The sequence below is a fragment of the Fringilla coelebs genome, assembly GCF_963513975.1.
Source record: "Fringilla coelebs genome assembly, chromosome: 9".
Classification (NCBI taxonomy): domain Eukaryota; kingdom Metazoa; phylum Chordata; class Aves; order Passeriformes; family Fringillidae; genus Fringilla; species Fringilla coelebs.
Genome location: NC_140067.1, coordinates 14571355 through 14591366, shown reverse-complemented (window position 1 = coordinate 14591366; position 20012 = coordinate 14571355).

Sequence of the window (20012 nt, the reverse complement as noted above, 5' to 3'; positions counted from 1 at the left end):
AAAACTATATAGCTTTGGGCATATGGCACCTCCAACATTGTCAATAAGCTGGGTAACCTTTCGTTTCTGCGTCCCATCTGTTCCGTTTATTTTGTAGTGTATCTTCACGGTGAAACATTAGTATCTGTGCCCTTGCAAGAGATTAATGTGAGGCAGTGTTTAGTGCAGCAACAGTTAGCCCGTGGCACTGAACCATGTGCAGGTCAGCAAAGCTCAGTGCTTCCTTGCTGGCACTACATAATTAGTTTCACTGAGGGTAAGCACCATATGCAAAACGGATCCCCTTTTAATGTGAGAAATGCAGTGTGCAGTGCCCAGCTGTGTACCAAACAGATGGGTTTACCAGCCTTTTCCCACTCTTCCCTGTGCTGCTGTGCTGGGTGACCTGTGGCAGGACTCTGCAGGGGTTGGGATGCTCACTGATCCTCACACCCACAGCAGGCACTGCACTGCTGAGCTTTCTGGGGATGCAGGGGGAGCTTGGGAAGCTGACGGTGCTGATGTCCGGGGAGGTAACTGAGAGCTGTCATCACAACTCCCTCCCTCTCCCTCACTGCCCTGAGAGCTCAGGGGTGTGTGCTACATGCATCTCCTGGCCCTGAGAAAGTTTTCATTTGTGGCTTCTAGTCTCAAGGATGTGGGCTGCTCCTGCTTTATATTGCATGTTTATGTAAGGTTGTTATGCTGGCTTTCTTACTATAGGCATTTTTGTTAGTCACTTCTGCCTGCTAGTTTGCCCTCTATTTTTGAGTCCACTGGATCTATTCCAGCCAACCCCGCAGTGGAAGTATTTGTTTCCAAGAGATTAAGCCAGAGGCAGAGCCCAGGAAGGGAAGGTGATGGGCTGGGGGAAGAGGGTGTTGCCTATTCCCCTGGAGAGCTGATGGCCTGAGCCCACCTCCAGTTAGAGGCTGGAGGAGGAATCCAAGGTGGGAATGCAGAGGGAGAGGCTGTGAACACCCTGACCACAGAGAGTGTCTCCTTGGTGCTCGTATGGTCTTCAGACACTGGAAAGTCCAACCGCAAGACACAAATCCATAGGAAATGAAGCCTCATTAGTTCTACTGCCCACAGCTTGCTCATGGCTCCACCAGTGCTTCCAAGTGTTTGGTTTGGTAGAAGGGCTATTGGAAAATGGGCACTTGTCTTCTCTGAGTCACCCTACCTTTGCACCTCCCCAGGGTCAGGGTGTTTCCCACGCCAGGGTGCTGCTAGAGAAGGTGATGTCCAGCTGTCCATCATCATACAGGCATCCAGCCTGCATCTGGTGTGCTGGCACATTGCAAGCCATCCGGTTCCTCATGTTTTTGCCAGAGATTTTACTAACCAGAAAAATGTGGCGTTATAAGAAGGCTGTACCAGCTTGTTATTCATATCCTTTCCCGGGCAAGAAAGAGCCAGAAAGCATGTTTTAAATGTAGCCCATGGTCAGATGGTGTGGCGAGTGCTGGAAACTTGGGATGGTCTGGCAGAAAAATAATTTCCCCTTTTAAAACCACGGAGCAGTTCTTGTTCCTCCACACTGCAGCTGGTTAGCTTGGCTGCACTACCCAGGCATGGAGACGTGGCTGGACCCACCCCCAGTGCCTTCCAGCACCCCTGGGTGAGCCTTTGCTGCTGCAGTTTGAGGGAAGGCTCTGCCCTGCTTTTGGCTGCCAGAGAGGAGAGACCAGGAGAGGAGTTCAAAGGTGTCATTTGCTCTTCCCTCGCTGGCAGCTTTGCAGCTCATTTGTGATGCAGAGAATCTGTGGGGATGTCAATGTCACTGTGGGAGGGCGAGCATCCACACTGGGAATAGAGCCAGCAGTGCTCGGCAGGGAAGAGGGTCAGAGGTGCTGTGGGTGGTGGTGCTGCCTCTTGGGGTTGGGCTCCTGTTGGGACATTTGCTGCCACTCAGTCCTGCTGTCCTCAGGAGAGTGATGGGTGGTAGTACCGCAGCTCCTGTGAGATGCTGTGTGACAAAAAAAAAAAGGAAAAAATAGCCCTTCCAGGAGTAATGCTTGGGAAAAATTACCTGAATGCTTGGGCAACCACTGTTCCATCCATGCTAACACAGGCTCAGATTTTGTGGAGCTGAAAGCACTGCCAAGCTTTTTCCTCCTGCTTGTGTAAAGCTGCGCTTCCACCTCCTGTCTCCCCACTCCAGAAATACAACAGCTCTGTGACACAGAGTTTTCCAAATGTGTTACATTTCTCTAAAACTGCTTTCAAATGTTCCTAACAAGAAACTGTGCTACTCATTTTGCCCATGGTCCCACACGGTCGCCAGCAGCGTGGGTGCACAGCAAGGCTGTGGGTACAGCCCTGCCTTGAGCACAGGGAGCTGCCAGCCATCACAAACACAGCACCACCAAAAGGGAGGTTATGGCTGGGGAGGTGCCCTCAGTGCCCTCTTTGCCCTGCCCAGCTGTCCTGGCCTGCTGGTCTGAGTGCTGTGCCCAGCTGAAGCAGGCAGCCAGCAGCTCCTGGCCAAGTCCAGCACAGAAACGGCACATCTGGACAGGGTGTGCGAACTGCTGCTGGGGATGAACCCTGCACAACCTGGGCTGAGCCAGCTCACCCCTGCTTGCAGGAGGAGGGGTCCCTGGGAGGGTTTGGGAGGCAGGAGGGCAAAGGCGACTGGAGTGGCTCTGCAGGGCGAAGGAATTCGAGTGAAATGCTAATGCCATCCTCTGATGCTCCAGCTCTGTGACCTTTCCATCTTCCTCTGCAAATAGGCTCCTTCCTAAACGGGAGGGGAAGGCAGTGCTTCACTATCAAATCTAGTCCATTAAAAACAAAATGATGGAGAGATTTGCCTCCTCTGAGTCCACCTGTCAGTGTTTGCAATTTTACTATCATATTTTCCAACATCTTCCCCATGTTTTTCTCTCTTCTGTTGCTGTACACAGAGGCAGAGGAAACTTGCTTGTGCAGAGGAAAAAATGAACCAGGTTTTCTTAGATGTTCTAATAACAGCCTGAAAAAGCTTCACACGTTGATCCCATGCCATTTTAGTCATCAGAGGCTTTATTTACAAGTATAGCTTGCTCTAAAAAAACCCGAAGCAAAAGCACTGTAGACCTTCTGTAAGTACAGATCATGTGGCTGCTTGAACAAAAAAATCTCCAAAGAAAATTTTAAGTTCAAAACAATATTGTTTGTCTGTTTTTTTAAAAAATCCAAACATGAATATTGTCTTTAGGAGAAGATGGTACCATTTAAAAATACTAAGTAATTGTTACAGTACAAGTACCCTTTGCAGATCTCCTGGTCTTGTTTCAGGATCATAAATGTTTGAACACTTTGATGCGTTAGTCCCTTATAGCAAAGCTATCAGCCTGGAAGGGCTGCAGCCACCTGGAACCCTCAGGATAGTCTGATACTTCGCAGGCAGGCACTCTAAGGAGTGAGATTTGTAAAATTTTTTTACTGCAAATGAGGATGAGTGGAGGTTGGATGAGAAGGATGCACAGAAGGCAGTGGTGCCAGCAGGGCATTGCGGAGCTGCCTTCTTTGGCAGGCCCTTGCAGGTGACTCCAGCTGTCCTCAAGAACTGCATGTGAAATTTTTTATTTAGTTTGCCTGTTTGAAGGCAAAGATTAAAATGCTTACACTGGAGAGGACTGAGGAGATGGATTCTGATAGCCACAACAGTGCAGCAGGAGGGTTAAGCAGCCTCAGAGGATTTGGAGCAGTGCTAAGACTTCTCTAAATTTTTCAAGCTATTAACAAATGGTAGCTGTTGTCATCCTGGAGTGCACTGGGGTCCAGCCAAAATCTTCTTGTGTCCACTGAGCTGCTGGCAGGTTCTCTGCTTGGTGATGGCACAGGATCACATGCAGTAGAGCATCACCTCAGTGTGGGCCAGAGACACAGATCATCTGTTTTGGCCTGCCCCAAAACTCCCTGGTGCAGAGGATGACACAGGTGGTTTTCAGAACAGTCTCATTTCAGTTAGAGGAAATAAAAAAGGTCAGAAGGCAAGAAGGAGAGGTGATTACACCATGTGTGTAATCAGGTGTCACACTGAAAAGAGCCAGCATGAGACTCTGGGTTAATCTGAAATAGAGAGCAGCAGAGTTGTATGCAAATATTTTATTTCATTTAAAAAATAGCATCTAATTGGTGTGGGAAATAGTAAACTTTGTTTCCAGAGAAGTCCTGCTTTTTAAAAATTTTTGTTTGCCATCATGCACATTGTGTTAGTTAAAGTGAAGTATTTTAGTCAAAGCAAATATGACGCAGAAGATTCAGGGTGCCATTTGATAAACAATGGGCTGCAAGTTGTCAAGGGGCAAAAAATGAGGCAAGTCTGGCACATGCTAAATCCATTCCTTTCTGTGCAGGAAGAAAAATAACAATTTCTTTCCCATACAGCTGAAGTCTTTCATAATCTGCATTGCTCTAAGTTCAATGCTGGCCAGGAGCAGCAGGACATGTGCCTTTAGGGATGCCCTTTCCAAGGAAAGGTGAATCCAGTGGGACACTGCCAAGCTCCCCATGACCCTGTGGCTGATGCAGGGGTTAGAAGCACTATGGGCTGCATCTCAATACTGGGTTAATTCGTTTTCTCTGCCAAAAGCAGCACGCTGAATGCTTTTCTGTTGGGGCCAGGTCTACTCACAGTGCCTGTTTTGGTCAAAGGTTGTTTCTGTGCCTCAGATGCCTAAACTGATTTATTTTACAGCATTACCAATTACTGACTCAAGATGGTGACACAAACAGTGCAAAGTTTGGATCTCGTCTTTCTCATGTTGGCTGACAAGTCACTCTTAAAATAGCAATTATCTAATGGGGAAAATCCCACAGATCTAGGCAAGAAGATTGTAAAAATAGCCACCATTACTGGTAAAAGTCCCAAAGTAACTTTTGAACCATGCTGTGTGTGGCTAAAGACTGTGAACATGTACCTGTTATCAAAAAAAAAAAAAAAAAAGGAGTGAAAGGCTGGCAAGAATTCCCTTTTAGTCTGCCTGGCATCAGTGAGTACCTGCAGGTCAGCAGAGAATGTATTTATAGTTTTAACCACATGAAGCGAGAAAGCCTTATGCTTCCCCTGTATTTTTCCATCAAAGAGGTGAAGTAATTCAGAGTTTGTGAATAGATCTCTGTTCTTGGACCTTCCTTTTTGACCCTGAATCCCTTTATATAACAGTCTTCTGTTCCTCCTGTGGATATTTTTTTTTGCTGGGAAAGTTATTTTTGGAATGATGGTTTATAATTGATATTGATGTATGCAGTAAGGCTTTTATATATATTCTCTGTGCTCACACTTGTTTTATATAATCTCCACCAAAATTCAACCCACTTGCTTTCAATTTTCGTCCCATGTTTACATCCACTTTTTTTTTTCTTCCCATGATTAAGTTTTTTCAAACACATTGTTGGACATCAAGGATTCAGTTCAAAGTCCAGAGATGCAATTATGTCTGTTCTGTTTGTACACAAGTATTGCTGCCATAGTAAATTAATTGTCACATGATGCCATCTACATCAGCTTTTTGTTTGGGGGAAAGCTAGTGAGCTGTTTTAATGTGTTTATTTGCACTCAAAAAGACAAGAGAATGAATCAGTGCATGTTCAAGATCTATTCTGCTTCTTCCATCAACATCAGAAAGGAGGGTAGAGGGGGGGAAAGAAAATTCTTTCTACTCAGTTTGTGGAAACCTAAACCTGTCCTTCTTACAAATAAAGACCAGAAATCCCAGTCTTAAAACCCTTCGGTACAGAAACAGCTGAAATTTTACTGGACAGTGACTTCACAGCACAAAGCCACGACAGTTTTACATTAGAGCTCTCTGTCCATCTGCATTTTGAGATACTGTCAAAATGCAGGAATGAAAACACATTCCAGCAGAAGGATGGAGACTGGAAGCTTTTGCTGGGAGGGTGCTGTTGAATTGAGGCATGTTTTCTTTGCTCCATTTCTCCGCTTCTCTGGAAAAACCTAATAAACACAGCTAATTTTTCTGAGAGAACAGATATAAGGTCTTCTTGCAAAGGGTTTTTTTCAATGTAAACTGTACTCAGACTGGGATCCCTAGCAGTATTATTATGCTCCTAAAATCTTGCTTATCCATACCATTGGGTTGGCCTTGCCTTTCAGAAGCATGTAGGTTTCCCAAACTCAATATGGGCTTCAGAAGCCTTAAAAATCTTTAAAATTCTTGACTTCTGCTGAAATGCCTTAAGACCTGGCAACTAAATGTATGAAAGGCTCCACCTTGTTTGTAGTCAGAAGAATGCCTCTTTTGAACAAAATCAGGTTCAATAACACACATTTGAAAAAGTCCTGGAAGTTTATGATGTTGGTGACTTGTCTTGGGGGGCAAATAATGCTGGGCCTCATACTGGTTTTCTTTAAGGAAAATTTTTACTCTTGTTTTGTTTCCCAGTCCAAGAGGTTTTTTTGTGAATGAGATAATCTGTTATTCTCAAAAGTACAGCTAGGTACTTTTTAGACTGTTGATTCCCAGATCTGAACAGATACTCTCCAACAGGTGGTAAAGTAATTTTGTCTCTAACGTGTATATAGATCATTACAGACTGCATCCCAGAGCAGGTGTTCATGGATGGGGATGGCCATTTTCCATCTGTTTGTTTTATTCCCTGTCTTATTTGTCACTATTAAATGATTACTGCAGTGACAGAACTTCCCAAGTATGCATTACTGAATTTCTATTTCAGCCTGGAAGCAAGATGATAGCCCTGTGGCATGCACACTGCCAAGGGAAGACAAATATGAACAAAGTGGGGCTTTCAGTTCCCATATCTTTGAAAATCTTTTCTTTAAGCCTTTCACAGTTATTTTAGTAATGAGCCTCTGCCAACACAGGCTCAGCTGCAGAGCCATCAAGGGCAGAAGCAGAGCTGAGCAGAAAGCAGGGCAGGAGAAGGGTGGTCAGGAGAGCTCTGCAGGTGATGCTGTGCCCAGGGAGCAGGCAGGGGGACAGATGGACACAAGCTGTGCCCAGGTGTGGGAGCTGCCTCCTGTGTGGCCGAGGCTCTCCCTGGCCAGCGTGCCATACTGCAGGGAGCAGCCAGCTCTGCCTGTGCTGAGGGAAGGGAGAGACTGGGAACCTTGTCCTAGGCCCTGGTGAAAGCCATGGGCACAAGCTCAGGGGACCAGTTCAGTTCAGCCTAACATGTCAAGCTGGACCAATTGAGCAAAATGATATAACCCAGCACTCCTTCTTTCTTGGTTACCAGTACTGTCAGTTAACAGCCTAAAACTAACTTATGAAGTGTATTTTTACTCCACTGCTCTGTTCCATTTGTCTAAAAATATTCCACAGTCTTAAATAAATGCCATCCATAAACTGAAGTGCTTCTACAGAAACATGGCACTATTAGGGACCGATCCTGATCGCTTGTCCCAAAGAGCATCTGCTGTTCTCAGGGGGTAGGTAAGAACCAAGTTACCAAACATGTACCAGATTTAAAGAGCAAGAGTTCAGTTAGCAGTGTGGTGCCTCACTGAAATGGCAGAGCTGTGGGTTACAGAAGGTCTGGGCAGGCCAGTGCCCAGCTGGCAAAGTGCTCCAGGAGGGGTGGGTCAGCTCAGCATCAGGGCTACGAGATCCAAGAGCACAGGGGTTGGCACCAGCTCTTATTTTTAGGGTCCTGAGTCAGTGTAGCCTCCAATGATAAGGGCTGGTTGGTTTGCCATTGACAGCTGTAGGTTCCTGGTGGAAGAGCTGGCTGATCCCATGGGCAGGAGCTGCTCCCTGTGGGCAGGGGCTGTCCAGCCAGGGCTGCAGCTTGTTTGCAGTTCAGAGTAAAGCAGAAGAATGAACTTTCCTGCATCCCAGTACACCTCTGATGCTTGGACTGCTGGTGCTGGTTTTGCAGAAGGGTGGGAACTGTTGGCCCCTGACACCCATCTACAAATCCCTGATGTATTTCTCCTTCCAGATGTATATTTGTCATAAATCTCAGATTTTTAGAAATAGCAGCATAAAGCTTCTGTTCAGCAGCCTTCTTTGTGACCCTCTTCCCCTGCTCCATTGAGCTTAAAAGCCAACTGGCTTTCCCCATAGTGGATGCATGGGGCAGCAGGAGGGCTCTGGACCTGGGGGCCAGCAGCAGGAGCAGCCATCTCCGACTGGCAGCCAGCAGACACCTCTGCCAGGACAGCAGGGAAAGGAAGGAGCTGTGTGCCCTGGCACAGCACACATTAGAAGTGAATGGCACTGAGGGAAAATTTCCTGGGAAAGGTGTTTGCACAAAACACCTAGAAGCCTTTCATGCATTTTTTGAGGTGGGGACAGGAAGGCATTGGGGGAAAAACTGTGGGTTGGAAATGTATTTCCAACTATTTTTAAAATAAACAAATTCCTTTTGAAGTTATGGGTTTGTTGCATAAATTGTGCATTTGACAGAGTAAGTGGTGGGATGTTATGGTAATTACTAATGTCCCCTGAATATTTGGTTAACCACTATATATAATCCCAAATGCAGTAGCCTTTCCAGGGAGAATTTAGATCTACCCTTTGGGCAGGATTAACTGTTACTCTCTTGTTTCAGCAACTTTTCAATTATTTGATTCCAGTATAAGAAGTTTTCCATTTTGAGAGAAAAAAGGTGTCCTTTTGACATCTGACTTTTAAAAACAAGTTCCAAGTACCTGTGTGGTGAGCTCTGAGGTGACTGCCTGGGTACTGGGCAGGAGGGGTGGGAGAACTGTCCCAGCTAAACTCCAAGCTCTGTTGTAGAAATGGATTTGACTTCTTTCCTCCTTAGATCCAGACACAGAAAATGCATTACTGCAATGCTGAGCCCTGTGTTTCAGGTCAGATTCTTGCTGAGATATTAACACTTGACAAGATATCCATCCCCTAACCTGCTTCTCCTAATGGCAACCAGAACATACCCACCCTGTCTCCACAGTTTTTCATCTGCCTGTTATCTCATCCTCCTTGTCAGTTTTTCCTAGGAAAGTCTCCCTTGAGTCAGCACCAGTATATGTAGGCTCAAGGCAGAAAGGTGATCTGTTCTTCCTAAGCTCAGTTTTCTCTGTGGGAAATGACATATCCTTGGGCTATCACCCTTGCTTTGTGAATTTAAAATATTGGTTAAAGACGCAAGCACATACATACAAGTGATTGCCTAAATCAGAATTTTGCTTTTGTGATTAAAATACAGAGAGAGACCTATGCTTTCAGGGGAGTTTCTAGTCTGGATCACTTGCCTAGGCTGGGACTCTAAAGGGTATCAGTATCTCTGTGGTTAGCTTTGGAGCACGCTTTTACAAATTTTATTTGTACCAGTTGTTGCTATTCTTTTTCAGCCCATTTGTTGCCTGGTTGGGATACTCATCTTCCTCTTCATTACTGAGGCAATAAATGTCTCTCAATATGCAGGTCCCAGCTGCCCCATGGTGTGTCCTGTGTGGATTCCAAGCACTCTTCCTGCATGGGCTCACTCATCCATCCACAGCCACTTCTTCCCTTGTTTTCCATCTTCATGACAGCTTGTCTCATAAATTCACTCAGGCGTCACTGGCACATCTCCTCCCTACTGCTCTAATAGCAGAGGAGAAAACATGTCTGTGATGCCTTGATTTTCAGGACATTAACTACAAATAAAATTGCACATTGCAGCCACTTGCCAAGATAAATCCTTATAAGCAAGTTAAAATAAGATCTTACTCATTGGAGTACAATTTGGAGCTTAAGAAAATGTCATCAGTAAGGCTTCTGTATAAAATAAACCTGGATCTAGTTTCAACAAAATTACTTCAAATACAAATTAAATACATATTTCACCAGGGATTGACCTTTTTGTAATCTGCAGAGGTTACAGGACCAAACCTTAACAAGTTCAAATGTTAAGAAACAATGACAATATCTCTGATGTCTTTTTGGGTGTAGAGCTGGGAAACAATACGGTGTGAGGGATTTCAGCATTTAGATATCTGCAATAGAAATCCAGTAGCCCAAATATTCTAAAATGTGGCTAATTTCTTGTTTCATTTTCCATCTTCACATGCTCACTTGAAAGCTTCCAGCATTGGCTTTTTAAAGTGGTCTGAGAAGCGGTCAGCCGAAATGATACATAATTCTAATCACACACAAATGAACTGGGCATAGGAAGAGCATCACTCCTAATCAGCACGAGTAAACATTTATCAAACACTATAAACAAATGTTTCCAAATCTATTCATTTTCATATTATTTGGAAATAGAAACAGCCTTCCCTTCGGTAAATTGGCAGTGCCCAGAAATTTGCTGGGTGTTTTCAGAGAAATTCTCTTATTTGAGATGACAAAAGTTTCCTGGCCAGAGAGCCTAATACTGCAAATTTAAGCATGACCAAGAGCTGACAGAAGAGGGGATGAAGAACATGGGGGTGGGGGCTATGGTGACACTAAGTGAGATGAGTAGCTGGGAGAAGGGCTTGGTTCCTTCTCAGCCTTCCCCTGTGTTCAGGAACCTGTCCTGTCCCCCCCAGCTTGCTTCTTTGGCACCCCACCAGGCAAGCACTCAGAGAAAGAGTTAATTCATATTGCAATGCGACATAAAGCTGAAGCAAATAAATGGGCATTACTGTGTTTGCATTGTGAGCAGGCTGGTGAGAGGGAGTTTGAGGAGGGATTTAAAAGACAAGGTGTGATAAACTGAGCAGAATTAGCAAAACATTTCCTTATGGAGAGGTGGCACAGAAAAAAGAGGAGAGAGCATCAGTCTGGGTGAGCCTGGAAGGAGCACAGAGCAAGGGTGGCAGAAGGGGTGCCATGCTGCAGTCACAACCAGGTCAGCCCAGAATTCTCAGTTGAGTTGTAGAGAAACATTGGAGCCTAGACACAATCTGGGAGGACAAAAAGGGTAAGAAGAAGTGGAAGTTACCCGAATCAGAGAGCTTGAGTGGAAGGGAGGTGGTGAGACTACTGGCAGGAATGGAAAGGAAGAAGAGGCTTAGGAGGCAGGTGAGCCAGAGAGCAGTACAAGGCACAGCTGCTCCCCAGTACTGCTTGCATGAGCTTGGAGGACTTTGGCGTCTGTCTGTCATCCCACAGCCTCTCATCAACCCCATTTAAATTTTAAAGTACATTATGGCTCTTGTATAAAAGTAACTCCATGCTACTCTTTCTACATATTTCTAACTCATTTTCATAAAAATAGCAGGTTTCCACTGAGTGCTGGCATTCAGGCACATGTGTAAGGGAGTTAGTCTCCACTAAACAGATGTACACAGAACCCAGCTGTGAAGGTGCTATGACATTTAGAGCAGACATCTGTGCTATTTAACAGGAGATAATCCCATGCACACCCAGCTACCAGGCTCACAGCCCTTTCCCAAACTATGCTGGATGCTCAAATGTTATGATTACTCAACAGAAAATAATCCAACAATTTCTAAGCAGGTCTTGATTCTGGGTTGAGTGAAGGAAGTTCATTTGCATTTAAATACCCTTAAGCCCCTGAAAGAGTTTAAGTTTTTCATTATGTTTGGAAAATAGCTTATGCTGCTTTTCTAGACCTCAAATGTTATTCTCTTATTTGCAACCAGCCCTGGTCGTTTCTCTGCAAGTCTTCTCATCCATGAGCTGGTCCTTTGCATTCCACCTTTTTCCTAAGGTTGCCACTGTATACAGATGTCTACATAGTCTCAAATTTGGCTGTGTCAGGCATTTCTGTAAACTTCTTCTTCCCTATGGTATGTGAAAAATATCGTAGGTTTTCCTGGACCTTTCTAAGACCACCTTCACTTGAAAACTTTTTCTTGTTTTGGTACTGCTTGTTGTAGACTGCAGAGCAACAGTTTGTGGGTGGGGTGTTCATCCTGGTGGGTCCTTTGTGACACCTCACTTAAAACTGCTGTTTGTGTTTGCCAGGATGATTCTGTGTTAACAGGTTTTTATTATGAAAAGCACAGCTGACCTTTAAAGTCCAAAGGCCATGTTTATGAATGACTCAGCCTGTTCTCAGTGTGGCTGAAGCTTACAGTACGCAAACAAAAGCCTAAGCATACTTCTCCCATGTAACTTTTTGAGAAAGCAGTATTTGCCTCTGGCATTCACCAAGGGAGCTTTCCCTTTGTGTGCAAGAGGAAAATTGGGCAGGCTACAATAAAAGGCATTGTTGGTCCCAGCATGCAAAGAATGATGATCCAAGAACTGAAATAATAGGAAAGTGTCGGGAGGGAATTTATTTCACAAACATGTCAAGATAGCTTCAGGCTTACTCAAGTTTTAATTCAAGCTTCTCATTCTTCTTAAATTCTTTCCAGGCCAAAATGGATTAAGTAGTTGCTAATCTTCAATCATTCAGCATTTCTCTGGGATCGGGGTTTGGGGATGGCATTGGCGTGCCGACATTTCAGCCTCCGGTTCCCTAATGACAGTAAACCCCAGGGAACCCCAGAGTATGCACTCTGCACTGGAGTTGGGGTCTGTCCCTCAAATTCCATTGTCAAGGTCTCGGCAGGAAGGGCCTTCTTGCTTTGTGTCCTGGGGAGTATCTGTCACAATAGTCAGCAAGTATGATCAATATTGCACCCAAAATGTTCATAAGAGGTTATAAGCTATCATTTTTTATGGAGCTGGTTTCCAGACCCAAATGTTGCCTGACAGCTGTGCTCACAAATCATTGCAAATAGGAGAAGAAAACTGGTCTTGCTGTGACATATCTCGACAGATACTGCCAGACTTAGACCTTTAAAAAAGAAAAAAAATTAAATTGTGTCTTTTGGCACACTAGTCTTATTGGGTTGTTGTCCAGTTGAACTGACAACAAAACTAAAATAGTAACAATAAAACATTCTTATATAGACATTATTAATTCTTTTTCCTAAATGTCCCTTTTTAAAAATGAAGTCTCCTAAGAAGTTCAGAACATGTATTTTCCCCCCTCTTCTTCCTCAGCACTGCTGGAAAATCCTCTAGGAGCTAATTGTCAGTTAAGAATTTGCAGTAGCAGCTAAGTGTAAAAACTATGTAATTTATGTCCTATGGCCCTATCAAACATAACTACAAACCATGCTCACAGCACTGCAAATTACACAGCACTTCACCAGGGTGAGAGATGGCACATTGCCTATTGTGATAGACGATCCCACTCCTAGAATTGACTGGGAACTTTTATGGAATACCAAGGCATCCCTTTGGTGCCTGACTGATGCAAGACAGCTGATCTTTTTCTCCTTCAAGGAGGATTTCCCTCAGGCTTTATTTGCAATGGTTTATGTGCATGTGAATTATTTGTATTAAATGAGAATTAGCATGGCATTTATTGGTGAACTATAACACATTGAGATGAAGTGAAAATTTTAACTACTTTTTCCATCAATGGAAACAGCTGCTCAATATTTTACCTTTCTCTGATAGTGGAGACTATTTTCATTAGCTCTAAGGTGCCCCTGTGCTTCTCAGGCAGTATAAATTCATTTATGCCTGCCTTTAAGGCCTCTCTGCCCTTCCAGAGCAGTACACTGGAGGCTGAGAATAAATTGCAACCGAAATGCTATTAAAGTGACCAAAAAAAGTGTAACACAAGCAAATACTTTATAATGTTAACAATACTCTTTTAACCTTCCTCTTCCTTAGATGTAAATTAAAAGGTTATGGATGGCTCACAGGGACTGAGGGGTTCCCTCTGGCCCTTTCTTTTCTCCCTTGATGTTTCCCATAGCTTAGTTGTTACTTGGTGAATATTGTTGAACCCTGTTCAGCTAGTCTTATTTAATATACTCCAACCATTTTGTGCATAAACAAAGTGATTTATGCAACAGAATGTTTGGGCAATGTGGTCTGGAGCTGTTGGGTTGACTAGACTGCTATATTACCTTTGGTTTTTTGGAACTTTTTAGACCTCTTGTTCTTGAATCCATGGGTACTAAATGGATTTTCCCAATATAAATCACAATAAAATGGTAATCATTATGATAAAATAAGTAGCCTAAAATTTAGTGGCTCTTTTCACTATCATATTTTGCACAGCTTCACTAATAGTATTAGATTCAGACCTGACTTTTTGAAAACTTCTGGAAAAAATGTATATTTTGGTCAAGGATGATTTGGAGGAATTCCTGGAAACTGTTTCCACTACTCAAAACTCAGTCCTCCATTAGTTACTTTTATTTATACAGCTCCAAAAACATGCCAAGAAAATTAAAGTAATTATGAAATTCTATGAGAAATTTTTGCTATATTGTACCTTATGAGGGAAGTAAAATCTGCTCTTTCCTCAGAACCCAGACCTGCCTCATTTCACAAAAGATGGATGAGCACTGTAATTACCAAACACATGAAAGATTGGGCTTCAATTCCAAGAGAATCAGACCAGTCCATCCAAGTGCAGCCAGTCTCCAGTGCCCGTGCCGTGCCTGCTGGGCGTTCCCTGCCGTGCAGGGGGTGCCCTGCTGGGTGCCCTGTTTGTCAGCACTGCACCTCAGACACAGCCACACGGGGCAGCAATGCAGGTCTGTGCACTCAGGGGATGGCTGGAAAGGACGTGGGGAAGCTCAGTGTGAGCAGGAGGAACAAATGGCCACGCGTGAGTAGTCAGGAGGGCAGTGATGAATGGGAAGTGCCCTGAACAAGGGAGGGTGAGCTGAAAAATTCAATGGGAGGTGAAACACTGAAAATGCAGGGGATGGGGGAAAACACTGCCCAGAAGGGCCTTGTGAAAATCTCTGTGCAGCACAGAGGCTGGTGGCCACCAAAGAGCATCTGCAGTGCTTCGGGAGGATTCCTCACTGGCGGGGCTGGGTGCAAACAAGGATTTATTTGGGATTTTTTTGTTAAAATATACATCAGTGCCAGCAACAGCAGGTCTGACTGTAATGAGCTTAATGAATGTGGCACAAGGGATGTTTCAGGTAGAAGGCAAAATGTGGGATTTCTTGTGTGTATAATTAGGACACTTGGCAGCTGGGTAAGCTTTAATTGCCATCCAAAGCTCCTGATCTTGCCAAAGAATGAAGAGTGTGAAGAGAGCTATTGATTTCCATCTGGACAAACAATTTACTTTTTAGTGCTCATCAGCCTGATGTGTATCTTCGTTCCCTGTCACTGCTGTGATCAAGCTAAAGCTGCTTTCATCGGCAGATTTCAGGTGGGCTTTCAGCCGAATATGTGGTTAGAATTGCAAGGCGTTAATGGCAAAAGCTGACTCACTTACTACACTGGCAGTGCTCAGTGTGCTGTTAGTTTTGAAAATCTCCACCTATCTACCTCCTTACAGAAAGTGTCTCTGTGTTGTAATGTCCAGTTGTGTCCCAAAAATAAAACAGGCACAGAAGGACCCTTCTTGTCTTCCTGCTCAACAGGAGAAAGTTAATGTTGATTTTATACGATGCATGTTTGTTTATAAATGCAGTGTTACTGAGCAGAGGATTAGATCAAAGAAGTGGATTTTGCATTTCTCTTTGAAGACACAGATGTCCATAGTCAACATGATCATTTCTGGAGGAGGCTTCCAAATTTCATGAGCTAAATGCCACATGTTCTTCCTGTCCTTGACAGTTTCATTGTTACAGGGGGATGTAGCAGGTGCAGGTCATGATCTTGAAAGAATGAAACAAATAGAAAACTATTATGTAGTATTATGTAGCAATGCCACTAGGAAAAAAAGTAAATGGAGTATTTGGAAGAAAAGGTTGAAGAGAGAGAGAGGAGGTAAAATTATTTTTGCAAAGTGATCAAAAACCCACACTTGCTGCAGTTTACAATATGCAAATAGCATCATTAGGCACCAACATTTTTATACAGCTACTCAATCTAACATTGTGCATGTAATGGAGATTGGTGTGCCCATGCAGGGTAGATGTGTGCACACCTTTTTTTGCTTTACCAGGAGAGAGCACCTTTCCTATGAAAACAGGCTGAGAGAGCTGAGGTTGTTCAGCCAGCACAAGAGAAGGCCCAGGGAGACTTCACTATGGCCTTCCAGCACTTAAAAGGGGCTTATAAAAAAAAAGAGCAACTTTTCACATAGGCACAAAGGAATAGTTTTAAGCTAAAACCAGAGAGATTTAGATTAGATGTTTGGAAGAAATTCTTTACTGAAGGATGGCGAGTCCCTGGAACAGGCTGTGCAGAGAAGTTGTAGATGCCCCATCCTTGTCAGTGTTTAAAGCTGGCTGGGGCTTTGAGCAGGCGTCCCATGCCATGGCAAGGGAGTTTGAACTAGAGGATTTTTAAGGTCCCTTCCAGCCAAGGACCTTGTAGGTCCCTTTCTATGAATCTATGAAATGTTTAACATGGATTAATATGGTTATTGACTTGCCATGTCTTGATATATTTTTTACTTTCTTTAGGAAAGATTTAACTTGATGCCTAGGGAAAAAAAGAATAAAATTCAAATAGGAAAGAGTTGACTTTAGTAACTAATCCTGTAGCTTGTAGAGGAAAAAAAGCCTTATATGTGAACAAGAGAATAGAGATTAAAAGGGTGAGTTTTAGACCTATATTTGCCAAATTTAAAGTAGAAAAATGACATATTTTCACTTGGCTGATCTTGAATTATGTCTTGCATATTAGAATGTTTAGAATCACTTACTTTTGTGTGTTTGTGTGTATCTCCCTTTCTAATCAGAAGGTGACAATATACGCAGCAAAAGTCACCTGGTACCTCACACAGTTGTTGAAATACCACAGTTATTGATCCTTATCCCCTTTGCTAGTCAGGGTTGGGTTATAGTCTTATTTTATACACAGCAGTCCTACCATTGGTTACAAAATGCTTCCCTCATGACACTGTCTCATCATCTTCACTGTTTCTGGAGAGAATTTGAGAAATGAGTCATGGTGCGGTATGTCCTACTTAGGATGCTTCAGATGTTCCTTTTTACAAGTGCTTCCCCAAGTCTTTGACTTTCAGGTCTTGAAAGAAGACTACTCAGAAGTGTAATCACCTGAAACCATTAATTATCTTTAAAAATGTGTCTTTCTCCTGCAAAAAATAAATGAAAGAATGCTTTCCCCTGTGCTATTAAAAAGCTGATTTATGTTATTTGTAACTGAAAAGAATAAGTAAGTATATAGTTCCATTCTTGCTGTTAATGCATCTGTTAAAGTGAGCAGATAATTATACTTTAGATCTATCTATCCATACTCTAAAACTATGATCATAATAATTAAATAATTATATTTTCTATAGAGGCACAATAAAATTTCTTCCATCCCCACTTACTGCACTTATCACCATATGTTATTTCTTCCTTGATCCTGAAAGGAATAAGAATATGAGCATTTTGAGGCACTAGTCTATATGTATTTATAGCAGTAAGGAGTAGAACTGCCAAAATGCATGAAATTTTCTGTTACAGCTTTCAGAGAAATCAGTGAGAGGTCTCTGCTTTCAGTGCTGATTTTATCTTTGCAGTTAGATTGTAAAAGGCATAACTCATCCTCTGCATTTGATTTCACAAGTACATTTCAAACAGACCTGAATTTATGTGGTCATCAAAGTTACTGGCACATATTCACTATGTGAACCAACTTCTCCTAGCCATTTATTAAGACAACACTCATTTCCTTCCAAAAACGTGGAAAGCAAACACTGTAAGCAGTGTTTGTATGTCTACCTAAAATTAAAGCAGTTGGATTTCCACAAAATATTAAGTTGCTATCAAATGTAGAAGGACAGAGAAATCTAAATATCAACATGAGAGACAGAAGTGTAAGCATTGGTGCAGAACACCTGCAGCACATAGGAAACAGTATTTTACAGGTCATCACAAGTTCTCAAGGTTTCAGGGGGAAAAAAGACTTGTAGCCATCAGTTTCAAGACAGAACAAGAAAGGGTGATTGAGATATTTTATTGGTGTAACTAGACATAGGTCCCTGGAGCTGAATACAGGCATATTTCCATGGAACTAAGAGGAAGGAGCTGATTTTGGCTAGAATTCTTCCTAAACAAGTGAAAGGATAGGAGGGTTAGTATTATGTATAGAAGGTTGCTGTTGATTTTAACAGCAGTAAATGAGTTTAATCTACTTTTTTCTGTTTGTGGTTTGAATACGCTTGATGTGGAAATCTTTGTTTTGAGTTGTACTGATTGGTGGGAGAATTCAGATGGATCCTGTGCAAACTGAACACTGGGCTAACAGCAGCTTTATGAAGGTCAACAAGAACCCCAAAGATTTGCAATTGGGTAGATCTGTACACCATAGGAACTAACCAGGAGCCCTGCAGAAAAAGATTGAGGGTTCCTGAGGGCTCCAGGTTTAAAGTCTGCAAATAGTGTATTTGGCTGCACCAGGATGATCATGGCCAGTAAACTGAAAGAAATTATTATCCCCACCTACTTGATACTGGTGGGGCCATATCTGGAATACTGTCTCTGCTCTGGAGCTGCCCCATGAAAAGAGATTGAGAAACTGGAGATTGCCCTGCAGAAGACTACCATGGTAATTAGGGGTCTGAAACATGTGGCATGGAAAGAGATTTGGAGAGCTAGGCTTCTTTTGGCTGGGAAATGAGAAGGCTAAAAAAGGAACTAGAAGCAACCTATGGGTACTTGAAAGACAGTTAAACCACAATTGAGACAAATTTTTCTCAACAGACATTGAGAGTAAATCAGGCAGAAGTTACGCCTTGAGAGGTTCAAATTGGACATCATGACAAAGCTTTTGCACTACAAGGATACATGATTCTAATACCAAATACACAGAGATAAGCTCTGTTCTTCTTACTGACATTTGGAAAACAGACCTTAAAGCCCATAGTTGCTTCAGCTCAGCAACCCCTCAGAATTAAACATTAGGTCCATCAAGGGTACAGGTTTATCTGCTGAAGGCAGTGCCCTGCAGGTTTATCTGCTGCAGATTTACCTGCTGCAGGCAGTGTCCTCTGTGCTGCTTCCGATCTCTGTCATGTGTGCTGGCACTACTTGCCAGTGACATTGTTGGGAGTAGTTTTGCCCCTTTCTGAACTGCACCTCAACTGCACCATTCCTCCACTCTATTTCAGCTGGTGACTTTGAGGTATCTGGAAACCTCCTGGTTAAGTGATAAGGAACAGCAGTTCAAATGAAACACTCTGATCACTGATCACCCATTGCCTTTTCAAGCCTTCCAGCTGGTGTCACTTGCTGTGTACTATCTGCCTCCATTGGAAGCACCTACCCATTGGGCCCCTGTGGAGAGGCAAACAGCTGTTAAACATCCCCCTTTCAGGAAGACAAGATCATTTCAAGCCTGTTCAGTGAGGAATTATAGCAAGAGTTATTGCCACCTGGACACACTAACACTATAGCTGATCCATGTATCCTTCATTGTTTTATAACCTTAACTCTGACACTTAGGACAGCATATTAATTAGCTTGGTAGAAAAGCCTATTGAAAATCTTTAACTTTCTCAGCTTGATTTGTGATGTATTTATCTGCTTGTTTGTCTCTAGCACTGATCTCAGTGCTGAGGGAGCTGGCAAAAAAACTCCTTGCCCTTTGCAAGAACACAAAGAAAATCACAAAGTTTTTGGCTCGTGTGCATACACATAGATATAGAAATAGCAATATATATGCACACATACGTTCTGTTTCATGTGGATATAAAAGCTAATTCCACTTTAACAAGTTTCTTGTAAACTTAAAGCTTCTCAGTTGCATTTGCAAGTTATTGACCAAGTCAACACAAAAAATGTACAAAGCTTTTATAAATCAAGGCAAAAGATGCCTAACTGAAAAGAAAGGCTGTGAATTAATTTTCAGGCAGCTGGCTGCTAGAAGGAATGAGAAATGCAAACCATGAAAAGCAAAGAAACGCTACAGCCAAATGTCACTGCCTCTTCCTGCTGAGCTTGCGAGGGCTTTTCAGGCAACGCGAGGGAAGGACAGCCTGCCACACCTGCAGGGTGCTGCCAGCTGGTCAACTGGCTCTACACCAGGCAAGTGGAGTCTTAGGATAAACATTAAAAGGTAACTCAAGTTACATTGCAAAGGGCTTGGATCCTTTCAAAGATATTAACTTGCATCCATCAGCATTTTTAAGCATTTGCTGTTTTAGGCAGTAGAGACATAGTTTTGATGGTAGATATGAAGGGAAGACAAGAACACAGCATAGGCATTTTTCCTCTTGTATCA